This window comes from Dioscorea cayenensis, chromosome 19 (assembly GCF_009730915.1).
Source record: "Dioscorea cayenensis subsp. rotundata cultivar TDr96_F1 chromosome 19, TDr96_F1_v2_PseudoChromosome.rev07_lg8_w22 25.fasta, whole genome shotgun sequence".
NCBI lineage: Eukaryota > Viridiplantae > Streptophyta > Magnoliopsida > Dioscoreales > Dioscoreaceae > Dioscorea > Dioscorea cayenensis.
In genome coordinates this window covers 16503807-16521055 of record NC_052489.1, presented here as the reverse complement: position 1 = coordinate 16521055, position 17249 = coordinate 16503807, and the positions used below count along the sequence as shown (strand labels likewise).

The 17249-nt window shown below is 43.8% G+C and overlaps 1 non-coding gene across 1 annotated transcript; it reads right to left on the bottom strand.

The window, feature by feature from the left end:
- Window positions 1-13154: 13154 nt before the first annotated feature.
- On the bottom strand, window positions 13155-13261 carry LOC120251009. The gene has a single exon (XR_005533334.1). It is a non-coding gene; the product is annotated as a small nucleolar RNA R71 (small nucleolar RNA).
- Window positions 13262-17249: the final 3988 nt, after the last annotated feature.

Sequence of the window (17249 nt, the reverse complement as noted above, 5' to 3'; positions counted from 1 at the left end):
CCAACCTTGAATGCTTGATTGTATGAACAATTCCCCTATAGTGACACTAGGGTTGAGAGTTCTCGTTGGTAACTTTGTGAGTGAGTGACACACCACGAGTGTTAGACAAAGCTAGGTTGGAGAGGGTTGAGAGGGTGAGTCGAGAGGTACAGGAGCGTCCCCTTTCCCCTCCGACGTGATAGATTCTACCTCTGTTCCTCGAGTTGTTTGCGGCCATAATAGAGTGAATGGTCTAAGGGATGAACATCCGCTGCGGCTTAGTTGCGCGTGCAACAGAGTGAAGCGTCGAGGTGATCTTAGTATCTGGGGCTTAATCATGGTTAGGGACCTTCCACCTGGACCAAAGGGTTAGGTCTATAATTAGGAAGAGATTTATCACTTGGAATCCCTAGAGCTCATTACAACTCTATGCGAGTGCGAGGTTGAGAGGTTATCTAATCTCTCCTCCGGGACATGTATCGAGTTAGGCATAGTTTACCTTAGATTTGGGACTATGTAATTAAGGATTTCCACGACTCACCATTGCATTGATTAGGAAGAATAATAGAGGGTTCTTGCACTTGAAACAATTATCCTAGGCGGAGCATTATCCGGGTACCCCATCTTTATCGATTGCCTTCCCCCCTTCTTTACTTTTGCTCTCTTACTTGTTGTTTTTATTGTTGAGAATTGAATCATTGTCACACTTATCATCATTGATCTTTCACATAGCTAAGAATCGAATTAAGTATTTTTATTCCCTATTCCCTGTGGATTCGATACCCGCTCATCCGGGATTATTACTTCGACAAACCCGTGCATTTGCGGGATATACGCAAGGGGACCTTGTCAAGTTTTTTAAAATTTTTTTTATTTTATTTATTTATTTTTATTTATTTTATTTTTATTATAATTAATTTTTTTTTATATTTTTTTATATTTTTTTATATTTTTTTTATATTATTTTTTTATAATTTTTGAAATTCAACACAAGAAACAACTATACCTAGTCCTTTTAACATCAAACTTGAGTTTCCAAAAGAGTCTAATAAGTGAGTAGTGTATCAAGTATAAATCGGGCAAAAATTCCTAAACATTCAAGCAAAACTAGAGCATGAAAACATATTCAAGCAAAACTAGAGCATGAAAACATTCAATGTTAGAAATTCTCCTAAACTCAAGAATACAATCTTTGCAACTAAGGTGAACCGCCATTGGCTATGTGAGCATATATGACACGTCCGAATATGCGTATAAACCGCAAGTGCACGGGTGTCGAAGTAATAATTACCCGGTGAGTCGGGTAGTCGAATCCACAGGGAACAGAAGTATTAGTAATAACCACTTCTCAATTATCTAGTCGGAATCAATGAATATGATGAAGTGAACTAATTGCAAGCAAAGCAAACAAGTATGCAAGAAATAAAGTAGAAGAGTCTCAATCACTAAGGATGAGGTATTCGGGCAATGATCCCCCTAAGATCTTCCTTGAAGCTCAAGATTCACTAAATGCTCTAGAATCGAGTCTAATGAGTCGAGGTAGTCCAACGATAACAAATCCTTGTCTCCAAGCAAAAGGCACTAGTCCCCTACAAGGTCCCGGTGGAGAAATCGACCAATCTCAACACTTCACACCCTATATGACCGCAATATGCTATAAGGAAACCCAAGAGTGAAACCAATTCCTAAATGTAGATCCAACCCTAATTCCCGGCGAAGGATACTAACCGCCTACAAGGTCCCGGCGGAGAAATCGAGCAATCTCACGCCTCACACCAAATATGGTTGCAAAGAGAATATGGAATACGGAGATAGGAAACACTGAATCGAAGGGGAAAGGGGACACTCCTCCATCTCAAGGCTCACAATCTCAACCCTCTTTAATCTTGGAGATCTAACTCTAATGGATACCTCTCACATCAAAGTATTAAATCATGCAATGTAAATTAACCACAAGGATTAACAACACTAGCAAGCAATTAAATCACAAGATTAAAACTCAAGACAACTCGGATTAACTAAAACCATTAAGAGAATCAATCCAAAATATAAATCTTAGGGTTCACATGCCCAAATACCCACTAGGGTTTAGCCCTCCATGGGCCTAGTTACAAAACAATAATGGATACAATGAAAAGCAATAAAACTCATAGAGAAAACCCCCTCGAATTCGTGCGGATTGGCCTTGATTGGTAGTTCTACGTCTTGAAGGGTTCCTCTCCGAAGCTAGGTCGCCAATGGCTGCCCAAAATGCTATGACGTCGAAGGAACCTATCAAAGTTGGTGAAGAACTCCCTCTCAATCGGCGAAGACCTTCTCCTTAAACCCTAGCAGCCTCTCTCTCAATGTCTATGCTCAAAGCTCCGCAAAAAGTCCCTTTAGAATCAGCCAAAAGGTGTATTTATAGCCTCACATCGCGTCTGTCACGTGCCCCCACGCGCCCATGTGGATTTTCCACGCGCCCGCGTGGGCTGCAGGAATTTCCACGTGGGCGCGTAAACAGCAATTCTGCTACAGTACTGCTACAGTAAAAATACTACAATGATTTCCACAGACGTGATGATAAACATTCTCCACTTAAGGCCACACGATCGGGCACACGATCATATGGTAGGCTATACGGCTTTTCCTTCATCAATGTGTCTTGAAAGGTCTTGAAATCTTTACAAAGAGGAGGAATGTGGAGACATGGCTGCCTTTGTGCCGTTCCATTAATAAATTGGCTTGCAAAACTATGGAAGTTGGTACACATCTCCTCATACACGAAATCCTCTTGTGTCTTCCAACTTGATTTGTACAAGAACTCCCAATATTATGCCACGATAGCCTATCTTCGCTCCCTTTTGAATTCCCAATGCCTTCACAACCTATATGCATAAAAGAACACCCAATGCTCGAAATGAGACATAAACCGTATAAAATATGATGCTCAATGTATGTAAAACATGCATAAAAACATGTTCACTCAAGCACTTATCAAACTCCCCCACACTTAAGCCTTTGCTTGCCCTCAAGCAAAATTAAACATTAAACTCATGGAAAGAAAAGAGAAGTGCTTGGCCTTAGGTTCACCAAGAGGGTACAAGAATGAAATTCTAAAGTTAGGGAGAAAATAAAACACTAGACAAAAACATTCAATGCTCTAGCAAACAATCCAATCAAAAATGAATGTGATAAAATCCGAATGCGTGTGTGTGTGAAAAACTCAACTCATGTCAACACTATGTCCACTACTGAGTTTTTATTAAAACGGGACTTATTTATGAACAAAAAGAAAAGGTAGTAGCTTCACACAATCCTCTAAGGTAGCCCTTTCCCAAGATGCCTCCCGAGTGGCTTTCACACTTTCGAGGTGGTAGCTCTTTCTACTAAGGGTGGTAGCTTTCACACATCCCATGAGATAGCTCTTTCTCTCATTAGGGCATAACAAGTATCCGACTTATGAGAGTAGATACATACATCATGAGTGGTAGCTCTTTCCACCCCCTATGTACAAGCAACAAACAATTTCCAAAATTTTTTTTCAATTTTTCTGATTTTTCTGATTTTTTTTTTCCATAAAACTAGCACACTAAAGTCCCAACATAATGAACTAGAGTATTCATAGGTCTAATGAGTGAGAAAAGTGCACAAAGAGCAATCGGACAAAAATATTCAATAAAATTGGATGATAACTAGAGCATGATAAAATCCATGTTTATAACCTCCAAAAACTAAGAATTAAACTCTTAACCCTAAGGTGAACCTTCATTGGCAACAAGAGCATGCTCATGAAAAACACAAGTAAAAAGTCATGTATAAAGGTGAACCCTCCCCACACTTAAGATGTACATTGCCCTCAATGTATACATGTAAAGCACAATAAAGATAGCATCAATGAAAGCAACATGTGTGCGGGAATGCAATTAAAAACAATACTCCCTCGAATTCCTCATGGACATTTGGTGAAGTCTATCTCAAGGGCGTTGTATCAGTTGTGAAGCTCACACGACCATGGAATAAAGCACATGATCGTGTCTATGACTAAAACATCAACAACATCACTCTCAAGGCCAACTGCACGGAATACAAGGGGTTCAGTAAAGCTCAACAAAATAGAAAAGGAAATACGAATGCAAACAAATAACAAAACGAAAGCATAAAGATAACTCTCAGAAGGTGAAACCTTTCTGAGCACAAAAGTCCACAAACTAAAGATAAAACACATAAAAACATAAAATGCAAAAATAAAAAAAAAGTCTCATGAGTGTGACGCCTCAAGCGTCGGCATCTTGAGTTTGGTCTTTGAGTCTTGGCGCAGACGGCCAGTGCAAAAGCAGATGAGACCTCCTCGTCGAGTCTGCTGAATACGATCAAGTCGCTCGAGAATCCGCTTTGGTTCTCCAAGATGGTAGCAGCGGCAGCCTCGAGTCGAGCCAGGGCTCGTGTACTCGAGAGGTAGATGACTCGGATCGGGTGGATCTTTGTTGGTGCTTTGCCTCGGTGATCCCGGGCTCAGTGCCGAGATGGTGCCTCTGCTGGCCTCGGCGAGGGCTCCTCGTCGTCCTCGGGATGGCGACTCCACTAGTGCGTATCCACACGAGGCACATGACGTCTCACAATGCCCATCAAACGGAGAGTAACCAAACCCAATGGTACTGGGCTACTGACTCTCTCCTCGCCCCTGATCGAGCGGATCAGACCCATCTTCAACATAAGGCGAGTGATGTAGGGGTCCCATGAACAATGCTCCCAACCGCGGTACTCACTCCGATGGCGAAAGTAATCGGCGACCACATATCCTAGGTGGAGAGGGACTCCATGGACCATGGGTGGAGGTACAAAAGATCCGTCTGCTGAGTGAACCCGATTACCATCTCCCGACACATCCGACCGGCTGAGGCTGCGTGAATGTACCCGTGCGCCGGTCGAGTGAGGCAAGAGGCCTTCGACCGGCTCGGATAATCTCGTGGCCGCCGCATAAATCATGGAAAACTGGCCCGGAGTGAGATCATGAGGGTGTCGGTGAGGAGTGTGTGTACTCGATAGTATCGAGTATAGTCTGATCGTATAACCCAAGATATATCGAGGCTGGGTCAAACACATCCCATGCGGCTGACCAAAGGCTCGGAAACAAATGGCATCCTCCATGTCAAAACTGGTATCAACTGCGTCACGATCGAAGGAAAATGAGGCAAGAAGCTCCAAGGTGGTATCTCGTCGGCGAGGCTCTCGAATAGCAAGCAATCGGGTCCCAACCTCCCACACTAACTAGCTCTCTGACCTCGTCAGCAAGACCAATATCCTCTAGTGCGTCCCAGTCAATAAATTGTGACTGTCCAACCTTGAGATTCTGGAGACGCTCGAACCGTTGTTAATGAACGGGGTCAGGGAATTCCACTGCTGGTGGTGGAGTCGGCTCCCTGTCATGGCGAGGACGTTTCTGAGCCAATCTCTTGGTCCAGCGGTGCCATATCTGCGAAGAAAAACATGTAAAAAAACATCGATTCGGCATGTATACGAGTGTAAGCAGAGGGCACCTGCGCGAGGGCAGTGAGCGGAGGGAAAAGCGAGGGCCACTTGGCCTCGTCCCGGCCCCAGCGGGCGCGTGGGCGAGCCACGCGCCAGCGTGGGCGCGTGCTGGTTCGGCCCGGTGGCGCGCGCCCGTGTAGGCTAGCCAGCAGGCGCGCGTGCTGCGTTGGCGACTGGCGGCGCGCCGCGCCCTGGGCCAGCAGCGGGCCTGCGCTGGCCGAGCGCGTGACCCGGCCAGGCGGCGCACCCAGCGTCCCAGCCCACGCGGGCGCGTGGGTCGGGGCCGCGACTTCGGACAAAGGGGCCACGCGGGTGCGTGGCCCGACCCACGACGGCGTGGCCTGCGGGCTGGCGCGGCCGACCCGCGGGCGCGTGGGCAGGCCACGCGCCGGCGTGGGCGCCCGACTCCCGCGATTTCGCCAGAGTTGGGCTCCTACGCCTCACATAAATCATTCTCAAGCATTCATTAGGTGTCTAACATGATTTCCTATGAAAAATAGCACACAAATACCATGAAAACTCCATGAAAATGGTCTTGAAGAACATGAAAAGTGTGGGGGAAAGTGAGAGCTTACCGGAACAAATTGGAGAAGAAAAATCGGTGCAAACTCCGGCAAATCACTTCTAATCCCCCAAGGAATTGAAAACAAATGGTTTTAGAGATCAAAACTTGAGTTTTATAGGAGTGAAAAAGTGGAAGATGAAAGGGTTCTTTAAAAATGGAAGATGATGAATAGTGCTCCTTCGCATTCTTAAAGGCACATGGGGGTGTGGATTTGCCACTCCCCCACGTGGGTACTGTACACGACCGCGTGGAAATTCCACGCGGCTGCGTGGGCTGCAAAATTTCTGCAGACAGTCCACTAAGGGCCTAAAACTCCAAATTGACACCAACTTTTCAACATTTAACATTGGAAATACCCTAAACCATGTCATACACATGAAAAATAATGCATATCACCGAAACATTTCATGAAAACACCAGCAAACAACAAAAATTAATCAAGGCACACTCATGAAATTATTACTGCTGGAATTAAATTTCAAGTCTAAAACCTAACTAAAAACTTGGGTTGCCTCCCAAGAAGCGCTTGTTTAACGTCACTAAGTTTGACGTACCAGTCCTTACCTTATGGTGGCTCATAAAGATGGAAAACCTCTTTATTAGCATCTTGCACCTCTCCTTCAAAGTAAGGCTTCAACCTATGTCCGTTTACCTTGAAGGTTCCCTTCTTCGGGTGAGTGATTTCGATTGCGCCGTGTTGAAATACTTGAGTGACCTCAAATGGTCCCGACCACCTTGACTTTAATTTCCCCAGGAATAACTTCAATCGAGAATTGAAGAGTAACACTCGATCACCTACTTTGAAGTCCTTGTGCAGTCTAATGTGCTTGTCATGCCGTAGACATATTCTTTCTTTGTAGATTCGTGCATTTTCATAAGCTCTCAAACGCCATTCATCTAACTCATTCAATTGCAACTTTCTTTGGTCACCAGCCCGGGAAAGACTGAAATTCATTGCTTTAATTGCCCAATATGCCTTGTGCTCAAGTTCTACCGGGTAGATGGCACGCTTTCCCATAGACTAAGTTATAGGGTGTGGTCCCCACCGGGTTTTGTATGTCTGTCCGGTATGCCCACAACGTGTCATCTAATCTTTCCGACCAATCCTTCCCGATCGTGCTCCACCGACTTGGAAAAAAATTCTCTTCAACTCAGTATTAGTTACCCTCTACCGTCCACTTGTTTTGCGGATGATACGGAGTAGCAAGAGCGATGGTTCACTCCATATCTTTTCAGAATTTTCTCAAGTTGTGCATTGAAAAAGTGAGTCCCTCGATCACTTATGATGATCCTAGGTGTCCCGAACCGAGTGAACAATTTCTTGAGGAATTTGACTACCGTTCTAGCATCATTTGTAGGGAGAGCTTGAGCCTCAACCCACTTAGACACATAGTCCACGGCGACCAAGATATAATGATCCCCATTGGAGCTAGGGAACGGCCCCATAAAGTCGATACCCCACACATCAAAAACCTCACAAAACTGCATTGGATTTTGCAGCATCTCATCACGTTTAGACAAATTCCATGCTCTTTGCCAACTATCACAACATTGTACAAATTGTCTTGCATCTTGAAATAACGTTGGCCAATAAAAACCAGCTGCAAGGACCTTTTCGGCCGTCCTCCCTGAAGCATAATGACCGCCCACCGGTCCCGAGTGACAATGAGCTAAAATATCCCATCCTTCTTTTTGTGAGACACATCTTTGCACGATATGGTCTGCGCACATCCTGAAAAGATAAGGATCCTCCGAAGAAAAATGCTTCAAGTCTGCAAAGAATTTCTTCCTTTGTTGAAAGGAAAGCCCTCTAGGTAGAACTTTCCCCGATAAATAATTGGCGAAATCGGCGAAACACGGGGTATCAACTTCTGAAATTTTCTGCAAATTATACAAATGCTCCTCAGGAAATGCATCATTAATGTCAGTCTTCCATGACCCTTCTTCTTCTACACCTTCAAGTCGAGAAAGGTGATCTGCAGCCACATTTTCAGCCCCTTTCTTGTCCTTAATCTGAACATCAAATTCCTGCAGTAACAATACCCAACGAATCAGCCTTGGCTTCGCATCAGATTTGTTCATTAGATAGCGTGAGCTCGAATGATCTGTGAAGACAACCACTTGTGAAAGAATGAGGTATGATCTGAATTTGTCAAATGCAAAAAACTACAGACCAACAATTCTTTTCTCCGTAGTTGTGTAGTTCTCTTGGGCACTTGTCAAACTCTTGCTCGCATAATAAATGGGCTGAAAAATGTTTATCTTTTCTTTGGCCTAGAACAGCTCCCCACGGCATGATCACTAGCATCACACATAAGTTCAAAGGGAAGGTTCCAATCTGGTGAGATAAGGATTGGTGCTTGTACGAGTTTTTCTTTTAAAATGTTGAAGGCAAGCAAACAAGCATCATTAAACTCAAATGGGACATCTTTTCTCCAACAACTTGGTCAATGGTCGAGCTATTTTTCGAAAAAAATCTTTGATGAATCGAAGATAGAAACCTGCATGGCCCAAGAAACTCCTAATTGCCTTGACATTAGTTGGAGGAGGTAGTTTTTCGATGGTTTCGATTTTTGCCCGATCAACTTCAATCCCTTTGGCTAGAAATTTTATGACCAAGAACAATTCCCTCTTGGACCATGAAGTGGTATTTCTCCCAATTCAAAGCCAAATTCGTCTCTTCACACCGTATAAGCACCTTCTCAAGATTTTTCAAGCATGTCTCGAAAAGAATTTCCGAATACCGAAAAAAATCATCCATGAAAAACCTCCATTACATCTTCTAACAAGTCGTCAAAAAAATAGCCGTCATACATCTTTGGAAGGTAGCGGGGCGTTACAAAGTCCGAATGGCATTCGTCTATAAGCAAAAAGTACCAAAAGGACATGTAAAGGTTGTTTTCTCTTGATCCTCGGGGGCAATTGGAATTTGGAAATATCCCGACATACCATCTAGAAAACAATAGAATTTATGGGCAGCTAATCGTTCTAACATTTGATCAATGAATGGCAATGGAAAGTGATCCTTCCTTGTGGCATCATTCAATCTCTGATAATCAATGCAAACTCACCACCCCGTCACTGTTCTTGTCGGAATTAATTCATTTTTCTCTTTTTTAACCACCGTCATGCCACCCTTCTTCGGTACCACTTGTGTTGGGCTCACCCAAGCACTATCCGAAATGGGATAAATAATTCCAGCGACGGTCGCAGCCTGCTAGCTTGTTTCCGATCGATTTCTTCAAACCCTTGCGAGGTGTCTTCGACTCCTTCCTCGATTACCTCCTGCACTAGCTCACTCACACCAAGGTCCCCCAAAACATCTTCATCATTCACTCGGTCATCCAAACTACAAACCTCAATTGACGATATTGATTCAACACAACCGATGGTCTCATCTTCATCACTTGTCTCGGATTCAGGCCCAATTGACCCAGCTGCAACTTTCCTTGCAATAGATATGGAGACTTCTACTAGTTTATTTTCGGCTCCATTCTTAAAAGACATAAATGCAGACTTGTCGAAGTCTTCTAACAGGCTCGACAACTCAGCCCCTTGATAAGATATTCCATGTCCTTGAACTATCTCCTGCATTTCGGCTGTCCTGAACCCCAAAACCTCATCATATAGCTTGCTCGACTCTGGGTACGCTACAACTTGTTCTATCTTTTTCTCATTAGATGCCATTTGCCCCTTTATTGTCTCCATTAGCAATGCTTCGTCAAACATTGTCTTGAAATATAAAGAAAAGCCAGGAATCACTGTTCACTTAATAAGGAGAAAGAAACAAGGGTACAAAATGATGAGAAATGCAGAAGAGAGAAGTGTGAGATAAAAAAGCAAAAGAAAAATGTGAATGACTAAAGTAATCAAGTCCTAGTGTTCCTAATATCCCGTTCCCCGGCAACGGCGCCAAAAACTTGACACGTCCGAATATGCGTATAAACCGCAAGTGCACGGGTGTCGAAGTAATAATTACCCGGTGAGTCGGGTAGTCGAATCCACAGGGAACAGAAGTATTAGTAATAACCACTTCTCAATTATCTAGTCGGAATCAATGAATACGATGAAGTGAACTAATTGCAAGCAAAGCAAACAAGTATGCAAGAAATAAAGTAGAAGAGTCTCAATCACTAAGGATGAGGTATTCGGGCAATGATCCCCCTAAGATCTTCCTTGAAGCTCAAGATTCATTAAATGCTCTAGAATCGAGTCTAATGAGTCGAGGTAGTCCAACGATAACCAATCCTTGTCTCCAAGCAAAAAGGCACTAGTCCCCTACAAGGTCCCGTGGAGAAATCGACCAATCTCAACACTTCACACCCTATATGACCGCAATATGCTATAAGGAAACCTAAGAGTGAAACCGATTCCTAAATGTAGATCCAACCCTAATTCCCAGCGAAGGATCCTAACCCCCTACAAGGTCTCGGTGGAGAAATCGAGCAATCTCATGCCTCACACCAAATATGGTTGCAAAGAGAATATGGAATACGGAGATAGGAAACACTCAATCGAAGGGGAAAGGGGACACTCCTCCATCTCAAGGCTCACCCTCTCAACCCTCTTTAATCTTGGAGATCTAACTCTAATGGAGACCTCTCACATCAAAGTATTAAATCATGCAATGTAAATCAACCACAAGGATTAACAACACTAGCAAGCAATTAAATCACAAGATTAAAACTCAAGACAACTCAGATTAACTAAAAGCATTAAGAGAATCAATCCAAAATATAAATCTTAGGGTTCACATGCCCAAATACCCACTAGGGTTTAGCCCTCCATGGGCCTAGTTACAAAACAATAATGGATACAATGAAAAGCAACAAAACCCATAGAGAAAACCCCCTCGAATTCGTGCGGATTGGCCTTGATTGGTAGTTCTACGTCTTGAAGGGTTCCTCTCCGAAGCTAGGTCGCCAATGGCTCCCCAAAATGGTATGACGTCGAAGAAACCTATCAAAGTTGGTGAAGAACTCCCTCTCAATCGGCGAAGACCTTCTCCTCAAACCCTAGCCGCCTCTCTCTCAATGTCTATGCTCAAAGCTCCGCAAAAAGTCCCTTTAGAATCGGCCAAAAGGTATATTTATAGCCTCACATCGCGTCTGTTACGTGCCCCCACGCGCCCATATGGATTTTCCACGCGCCCGCGTGGGCTGCAGGAATTTCCTACAGTACTACTACAGTAAAATTACTACAGTGCTTTTGCTACAGTGATTTCCACAAACGCGATGATAAACATTCTCCTCTTAAGGCCACACGATCGGGCACACGATCATATGGTAGGCTATACGGCTTTTCCTTCATCAATGCGTCTTGAAAGGTCTTGAAATCTTTACAAAGAGGAGGAATGTGGAGACATGGCTGCCTTTGTGCCCTTCCATTAATAAATTGGCTTGCAAAACTATGGAAGTTGGCACACATCTCCTCATACACGAAATCCTCTTGTGTCTTCCAACTTGATTTGTATAAGAACTCCCAATATTATGCCATGATAGCCTATCTTCGCTCCCTTTTGAATTCCCAATGCCTTCACAACCTATATGCATAAAAGAACACCCAATACATGAAATGAGACATAAACCGTATAAAATATGATGCTCAATGTATGTAAAACATGCATAAAAACATGTTTACTCAAGCACTTATCAATATATCAATCAAGAACAATAGAAAAGAATGTGTGCACTATGAAACTCCCCCCACACTTAAGTTGCACATTGTCCCCAATGTACACATGCAAGCTCACTCAAAATATATATCATTCAAAAGCAAATGTGGGAGAAGCAATCAAAACAATACTCCCCTGACTCCTAGTGTTGCGTTTGATGAAACTAATTCCATGGGGGTAGTGTTCCGACAGGTTGTGAAGCTCACACGGCTAAGTACCTAAGCACCTTGGTCGTGCCCATGACTAAGTCTCAATTCCCAAGAAGACAAGACCATCTGCACGCATACACGAGGGGGTTCAGTGAAGCTCAATAAAAACAAAATATCTCGAGTATATATAAAAGATAGACAATGAATACAACTCGAGATGCAAAATGAAAATAAACTCAGAAGGAGAATCCTTTCTGAGTGAACAAGTCTAAAATAAAATGCATAAAAGAAAAAGAACTAAAAGTCAAATGTCGGTGTCGCCCTCGGTCTCAGGTGCTGCTGCTGCTGCTGGTGAAGATGCACATGGTGGGTCCACCGGTGCCGGGATAGTGGATGGGGTGCCGGAGGAACTAAGGGTCTGTATCTCAATAGATCTCGTAGAAAGTTGAACCGGGCCATAAGATCTGTATACTGAGCTAACTGTATAGCGTGGAGCTCCGCCATCTCGGTCTGAATCTCTCTCACAACGCTCTCAAGCCTCTCAATACGGTCATAAGCTCGAGGACCCGTGCACTTGCGGGATATACGCAAGGGGACCTTGTCAAGTTTTTTGTGCCATTGCAGGGGAGTAGGCGTTTAGAAATACTTTGCACTTTGTTTTCTTAGCTATTTCACCATATATTCTATTTCATATCTTCTTATTCTATCATCGTTCTGAATTCTTTTTCTTTCTTTTTGGGTGCAGCTCCAGGTTATGACCTGAGCGAATCCCTCAATATTGGTTGAAGGAGATCCTGAGCCTGAACGTACACTTAGAAGAAAAGGGAAAGAGCCTGTACAAGAACAGTCTAATCCAGCTGATTTGGAATTAGAAGAATCTGAAAACATGGCAAAACAGAATGAGCAACAGCGAAAATTATCCGATTATGCCAGACCTTCAGTGTTAGGGACACAGTCGAGTATTGTGCGTTCCCCGATTACAACTCAAAACTTTGAGTTGAAGGCGGCATTCATCGACATGTTGCAGCAATCCACACAATTTAATGGTTTGGCCGATGAGGATCGAAACAGTCACATAGAGAGCTTTCTTGAGGTGTGTGATATGCTGAAGATAAATGGTGTGACGGATGATGCCATCAAATTGAGAGCCTTCCCATTTTCCCTGAAGGGGAAAGCGAAGCAGTGGCTACACTCGTTACCTAGAGCATCAATTAGCACGTGGGAGGAGATGGTGGAAGCTTTTCTAGCTCATTATTTCCCTCCCGAAAAATCAGCAAAGCTTAGGAACGAGATCTCATCCTTTGTTCAGTTGGAATTGGAGTCTCTATTCGAGGCATGGGAAAGGTTCAAGGAGCTCCTGAGAAAGTGCCCGCAACACAGATTCCCGGAGTGGACGATTGTTCAAACCCTTTACAATGGTTTGAACCCGAGTACAAGGCAACTCTTGGATGCGGCAGTAGGAGGTACCTTACGTAGCAAGACCCCTGATGAGGCCCGTCTGTTGATTGAAGAAATGGGGTTAAATAGCTACCAATGGAATGCTAGGGAGAAGAAAAAGGTGGCCGTTCTCCATGAGATAGATGTGGTAACTTCATTGGCCCAAGTGGAAAATTTGAGTAAGAAGTTAGATCTTCTAACTTCAAATAGAGTGGCGGCCGTGACTAATTGCACCGGGTGTGGTGGAGGACATGCTCCTTTCGATTGCCCGATCTCTATTGGTGATGTTTCTTTGGTGGAGAATGTTGATTTTGTAGGTAATGGCATGAGACCTCAAGGAAACGCATATAGCAATACCTACAATCCGGGTTGGAAGAATCATCCCAATTTCTCATGGAGTAATCAAAGTCCACAAAAGGCCATGGGGCCACTGGGTTTCTAACAACAACAACAAGCCCCTCAGGTGGAAAACAGAGTCTCAGGTTTGGAAACCCGAATGAGTGACCTAGAGAAGCACTTGACTAGATTTATAGAATCAGCAAATACAAGGTTTGAATCAGTCGAGTCTACACCTCACAACCACACCGCCTCTTTGCATAACCTTGAAAATCATGTGGGGCAAATTACGAAGTCTCTCTCCAAAAGGTCACATGGAAGCTTGCCAAGCAATACAGAGACCAACCCTAGAGAGCATGTGAAGGCCATCACTTTGAGAAGTGATTGTGAGGTTGAAGGTAGGCTTCCGAGTGAGAAGCTAAAAGAACACGCACCCGAGGTTATAGAGGTTGAAGAGGGGACAAGCAAAGAGAAAGAGGTGGCACCCCAACTTTCAAGCCAAGAATCCCTTATCCCTCTAGATTGAAAAATGACCAAGGGGATGAACAGTATAAGAAGTTCCTAAGTTTGTTCAAGAAACTCCACATTAATATTCCTTTTGTTGAGGCATTGGCCCAAATGCCTAAGTATGCGAAGTTCTTGAAAGACTTGTTGACTAACATGAGGAAGTTGGAGGAAAGTGCTTCAGTGATTTTAGATGCTTCATGCTCGGCAGTGTTGTAAAAGAACATGCCGAACAAGAAGAAAGACCCGGGAAGCTTCATCATTCCATGTAATATTGGCAATCTAGGTGAAGAAATGCCATTGGCGGACTCAGGGGCCAGTATCAACGTCATGCCATACACCTTCTTTCAAAAGCTAGGCTTGGGTGAGCCTAGGCCTACTCGGATGACTTTGCAACTAGCGGACTGAACAGTGCGACATATGAGAGGCATCATTGATGACGTGCTTGTCAAGGTGGACAAGTACATTTTTTCGGTTGACTTTGTAGTACTAGATGTCGATGAGGATGCGGATGTACCCTTGATATTTGGGAGACCATTCTTGCGGACTTCCAAAGCACTGATTGACATGGACGGCGGAGAGCTCACATTGAGAGTTGGAGATGACAAGCTCACATACCGCCTTGCTGAAGCCATGCGGCATTCTCTTGACTTTGATAATACGTTATATTTCTAGACACTACTGATGAGATTATTGATGAATACATGCAGGAAATGTTCAATCCGGATCCGTATGAAGGTTTGTTCGACCAAGAAGAGTGACATGAAGATGTAATGATGCTTGGATAGACGGAAGAAATACCATCTACCCCGGGGATCTTGAAGAAGGTGCTCCAGAAAATGAAGAGGTCTAGGAGATGCCACCAGAAACACTGCTAGGCTGTTAGAGACATCCGTGAACCAAAGAAGTTGGATGAACCATTGCTAAGCGGTCCCAAGCCCGATAATACACCCTCTACCCTCAAGAGACTCTGCACATCATGCTTTCAAGCCATGGGTAAGAGGGCAACCTTCATCTATGAACCCCCGTGAGGTAAGACAAGGTACGTCAAGCTTAGTGATGTAAAACAAGCGCTTCTTGGGAGGCAACCCAAGTGTTTACAGTTTTCTTATTTTTAGTTAGGTTGTTTGCATGAATAAATTGTTAAGTGTTGGTGTCTTGAATTTATGATGCTTGTGCTACCATTTTATTGTGGGTTTTTAAAGTCATTGTGTGTTTTCAAGTGGAATTGGCGAAGTATGGTCGTTTGAGCTCTATTTCATGTTTTTGACAAGATCCCCTTGCTTATATCCCGCAAGTGCACGGGTTTGTCGAAGTAATAATCCCGGGTGAGCGGGTATCGAATCCACAGGGAGTAGGGAGTAAAGACACATAATTCATTTCTTAGCTATGTGGAATATCAACAATGATAAGTATGATAATGATTCAATTCTCAACAATTAAAAGCAAAAAGTAAGAGAGCAAAAGTAAGAAGGAGGTAAGGCAATCGATAAAGATGGGGTACTCGGATGATGCTTCACCTAGGATAATCGCTTCAAGTGCAAGAACTCTCTATTATGATTCCTAATCAATGCAATGGTGAGTAATGGAAATCCTTACATACATAGTCCCAAATCTAAGGTCAACTATGCCTAACTCTATTCATGCCCCAGAGGAGAGATTAAATAATCTCTCAACCTCGCACTCGAATAAAGTTGCAATGAGCTCTAGGGATTCCAGGTGATAAATCTCTTCCTAATTATAGACCTAACCCTCTGGTCCAGGCAGAAGGTCCCTAACCACAATTAAGCCCTAGATACTAAGATCCCCTCAACGCTTCACTCCGTTGCACGCGCAACTAAGCCCCAGCGGAGATTCATCCCTTAGAACATTCACTCTATTATCGCCGCAAAGAACTCGAGGAACGGAGGTAGAATCTATCACATCGGAGGGGAAAGGGGACGGTCTTGTACCTCTCGACTCACCCTCTCAATCCTCTCCAACCTAGCTTTGTCTAACGCTCGTGGTGTGTCACTCACTCACAAGGTCACCAACAAGAACTCTCAACCCTAGTGTCACTCTAGCGGAAATGTTCATACAATCAAGCATTTAAGGTTGGAACTCACAATAAACATCAATTTATTGAAAGCATAATAAAGAAGTTCAATGAAACGAATACATCCTAGGGTTCACAATCACCCAAGTACCCACTAGGGGTTTAGCTCTCCATGGAGCTAAGTACAATCAAAGAAATCGAATGTAAAAGCAATGAATCCATAAAGAAACCTCCTCGATGGTCGTGTCAATGGTCTTGTGGAGAGTCCTCTATTCGTCGCAAGGGATCCTTTGTCCGGCCTAGGATTCACCTCGCCGGATCGATGCCGACGAAAGCTCTCCTAAGAACCTTCTTCCAAATGACGCGCGATGTCAGAGCAGTAGAACCTCTCCAAAACCCTAGCCGAAGCCCTCTCTCAAGTTGGGGAAAAGATGGAGAAAAGAATACCAAAATCGGGGCTGAATCAGCTTTAAATAGGGCTTGAATCGGGCGACTACATGGGCGTGGACGGTACACACGTCCGTGCGGAATTTCCACACGACCGTGTGGATTCTCTGTTTCTCTGATTTCTCGGCTGGCTGTGAACAGTGCTACTACAGTACATGCTACTGTGTTGCTGTAGTCCTCTGCTACAGTCTTCAACCTGAATAACTTCCTAATTCCGTATTTTCATCGGGGTAACGCAAACGGGCACACGTTTACATCGTGAATCACTTGCTTCTTCAATGATATACATGTTGGTGGAGCTCTCGTTCTTATGTGCATAAATCAGAATGCTCGAGTGTGACTTCCTTTGTGCCCCTCCAAATGGATGTGCTCACTCGAATGCTAGGGGGTTGGCACACACTCTAGCATCTCACACCTGACCTATGTCTTCGCGTCTGAACCTTAGCGAGATTTCCTCCAAAATAGGTGCATTATGATCCACATTGCCCTATTTCCTTCATACTCGGCCTCACAACCCTACCTGCATAAAAGTTACATAAAAACACACATATTAGTGTAAAAACATTAGAAAACTAATGCTCAACATAAGGAATGAACACTTCGCATTCATAT